The sequence below is a fragment of the Lepus europaeus genome, unplaced genomic scaffold (genome assembly GCF_033115175.1).
Source record: "Lepus europaeus isolate LE1 unplaced genomic scaffold, mLepTim1.pri SCAFFOLD_3_1, whole genome shotgun sequence".
NCBI lineage: Eukaryota > Metazoa > Chordata > Mammalia > Lagomorpha > Leporidae > Lepus > Lepus europaeus.
Window position 1 is genome coordinate 6,405,561 of NW_026909276.1, and position 3,890 is coordinate 6,409,450.

Sequence of the window (3,890 nt, forward strand, 5' to 3'; positions counted from 1 at the left end):
AATAACTAAAAATAGATTTCATGCTCAAAAATAAAATCTAAAACTACAAAAGCACTAACAGAACAGGAAAAAGCCCTAAGACATCAGTCCAGAAAATGATTTATTGGATGTGGTGCCAAAAGCCAGGCATTAAAAGAAACACAGATTACTGGGATTATAGGAAATTAAAAAATATTTATACCACAAGATAAATGACAAAGTGAAGAGAAAAGCCACATGTTAGAAAGTAAGAGGCTCACCCTTTCCTGTGCCCTTTTAGAGCTGACAGAGTGCTTTAAGAGGCTAACACAGAAGGGGAAAGTAAGTCTCCATAAAACCCAGAGAAGAGATGGTCGTTTCTTCTTTGGGTCCTGTCTAGAGTCACAAATGCAAAAAAAAAAAAAAAAAGAGGCTAACAACAAATACATATAAGGGAATCTAAGTACTCAAAATAACTCTAAATCAGAACTCAGAGGACCTTGTGGTTGCGAAACAGAATTTCACAGCAACTTTAAATGAAACTGAGGATCAACATGAAGGAGGATAATGACAATAAAATGACTAAAATCCAAGTAAAACTACTATAGCACCAGACACGACTGTCAATATGTACAAGGGTATCCAAGAGGGTCAGAGAAGGAAATAGAGGTCAGACTTGGACCAGGATTCCACGACTAACGGGACTAACCCGTTTCAACAAAGTGTAGACAAAAAATAAAACACCGGCACAGTCAGTGACAACAGAACACAAGGAGAATGGATGCACACAGGAGAGCCTACCATGGAGACTGCAGATACCGGTGTCTGACTTCTGAACAACTCTCCTCAGGACCGGGACTGCAGGACGAACCGGAAGAAGTGCGCAGCACCTCTGCTGACTCCTCCTAGTCCCAGCCTCCGACTTGGAAGGCGCTGACGGACCTGAGAGGCTCAGGCGAGGGCTTCTTCCACCACCACAGCTTTATTCCTGGCTCCAACTTGGAGGCCACCTCACGGAGGCTAACGCAGGAACCTGTTAGGAGGGGAAAGATACCTCAACGCCGGGCTCCCGGCCACCGGACCGCGGCAGCGCCAGCCCACCCCGATCCCAATGTCCCTTTATGCTGGTATCGTCCAATCAGATGAAAGGACGCGTATAGCCTCAGGTCGAAAGTTCATCTGTTTCACCTGGTTCTTCCTAGTTGTTTATGCAGAGTCCATTCTGTTTCATCTGTTTCACCTGGTTGTTTTCGTAACACTTGTGGTCCACTGATTGTTGCAAACCATGTAGATGAGGAGGTTCTCACAGGTGGCCAGACTGCAGTTCCCCACACCCTGAATTATTACATCTTCCCTGGTTGGTATTCCAGCTCTCTACTCCACCTCATCCCTCCTAAGGGCTCTCAGTCCCACGCTGTATTCCTAGTCTTCTGTTTCGTGTGTAGCAGTCTAGAGCCAGGCAGTTCTGGTCTCGTGTCCCCTGAATATTACAATTCCTGCCACACTGTGGGGCTGGGTGACAGACAAGTGCACTGAGGGAGGAGGGGAAGCATTTATCCTCTTCAGAAACTCAACTGAAAAGAGGGTATTTATACATGTGGGCAACACAAAAACACTGCCTGCCTATACTTCATCTGGAGGTTTGGAAAAGCTGGGAGTAGTTATATGGTCATTTGCGGGGTGGGGGTGCCCTGGAGATCTCACAAGGGAGGGACTGATTCGAATTAGGAAAGGGTTGAGGAGAAACAACTGCAGCAGGCAGTTCCTCAAATACAATCTAGTCTAGTTGTACTTTATGCTGGCATTGTGGCGCAGCAGGTTAAATCTCTGTGTACAATGGGTCCTGGCTGCTCCACTTCCAATCCAGCTCTCTGCTAATGCACCTGGGAAAACAGAAGATGGCTCAAATATTTGGGACCCTGCCCTCCATGTGGGGGAGACCCAGATGGAGTCCCAGGTGCCTGGGTTCAGTCTGGCCCACACCCAGCTGTTGTGGTCATTTGGAGAGTGAACCAGCAGATGGAAGAGCTCTCTGTAACTCTTCCTTTCAATGAAAGCAAGAAAAGGGGGAGAGGGGTGAGAGAGAAAGAGGAAGAGGGGAAGGAAGAAAGAAGAAATTTGTCATCATTAAGTCAAGTTCTTTGAAAGACGATGGCTTGGGATCAGGAGATGTGCAACAGAAGGGCCAGTTTAAATCCTTTGCTGGAGAATGTGGATACTCACATACTTCAGGGACTCAAATCCTATGCCTAAATAGAATTACACCTTATAAGGTGGCTACTTGCTTACCAAATAGGATGAAATGGGTAGATTTGGGTATGACTGGGGAGTGTCACCCAAGCATGGGAGGCTGCTGTAGATTCCAGCATCACATCCCTGTACAGGGTCCTCTGAGCATTGTCCAGATGCTGTTACTCACATTGGGTGGACATAACAGTCTGGTCTTATGACACCAATATCTTTTACAGAGCATTTGTCTTCAGCATTTCAGCTCTGGGTCACAAAACAGGCAAATAGGGAATCCATTCTCTTGGTGTGTTTTACATGTCTCTAATGTAAGATGAAGCCTATTTTGTGCTCCATATGCTGACAGTAAGAAAAATCACAATGAAAATACATTCCATCTGTGTTAATTTTGTAATTGCAAATATTCTATAAAAGTTTTCCTTATATACCTAGAACTAACCTTCCCCGCAAGAAAAGGAACAATGGAATTCTGACTGTGTAAAGAGATCACAGTGATGGGCTAGTGGGGCCACCATGCGGCTGGCCAGGAGCGCACCAGGTAGCAGTTGGAAGGCTAGCCTCAGTGCTGAGGGCATCTGTAGGTGCCTGCATTGACAAGGTTGTGGCCTTTGGCAGTTGGGAGCAGGAGGGTGGGGCAACCATCCAGCACCTTTGACTAGGCGCTGCTGTAGTATGTGGTGTGCCTCCTGTCCAAGAAGCTGCTCAGATTTGAAGCATCAACAAATGAATTGATTAATGAAGAGTTGGGAATAGCCTATACTGTCATTGATGGGATTCCTAATAGGATACCACAGGCACTAAGGATGATCTATCAGGATAAAAAGAAACAGAGCAGTACTAGATCATGATTTTTAAAAACCACAGCAACTAAATGTTGTTAATACCGTATCCATTTTAAGAGAAAGTGACAGGTAGTAAGTGGGAGAAGAGAATGTTTCTGTCTCTTCCTATGCTGACTGTCCTTGTTCCACTGATTTCTCCTGAAGGAGCTCTCTATTTGGCCTTTGTGGAATAAAACTTCCCACAGGGCTGTACCAGCACCTCCAGCCTCAGTTTCTACTATCTGCTCCTGCAATGACCTTACCAGTGTGTATGTGCTTCCACCTTTGGACGTGGGTGGCTATTAAACTCTTCAGGAATAACTAAGTCAGCCAGAGCCAAGGTGGTATATAGATTCATCATATGTCATGGGCATCCACCTCTGAAATTTAAGCTAGGTAGAAATGCTGGAGACTCATTGTATTTGCTGAAAAGATGGTTTGCTTAACTTCTCAAGAGGAGTGGTGCTACAAGAGATGTAAGTTGCAGAAGCTTTTTTTTATTGTACCCCAGTTCTGACAGCCCTTGTATTTTGAATGTTATGACATAACTGTCAGAAGGAAACTTTTAACAAAGTGTCTTGCTGGGGTTGGGCCAGAGCAACTTTTCAGAAAGTGGAATTAAAGATAAGTTCACCTGACTAAAAACATTTTTAAATCCATATGGACCCAGGTCCAGCATTGTGGTGAGTGGATTAAAGCCCTGGCTTGTGGCATTGGCATCCCATATGGGTACCAGTTCAAGTCCTGGTTGCTCCACTTCCAATCCAGCTCCCTGTTAATGCACCTGGGAAGGCTGCAGAGGATAGACTTGGGCCCCTGCACCCACATGGAAGACTGGAAAGAAGCTCCTAGCTCCTGCCTTTG

General features: G+C 45.4%; 1 non-coding gene and 1 pseudogene across 1 annotated transcript; both read left to right on the plus strand.

The window, feature by feature from the left end:
- Positions 1-247: 247 nt before the first annotated feature.
- LOC133755355 (small nucleolar RNA SNORA26) lies at positions 248-368 on the plus strand. Its single transcript, XR_009865374.1, has one exon. It is a non-coding gene; the product is annotated as a small nucleolar RNA SNORA26 (small nucleolar RNA).
- Positions 369-3,136: 2,768 nt separating this feature from the next.
- Positions 3,137-3,351, plus strand: LOC133755323 (phosphatidylinositol N-acetylglucosaminyltransferase subunit Y-like; annotated as a pseudogene).
- Positions 3,352-3,890: the final 539 nt, after the last annotated feature.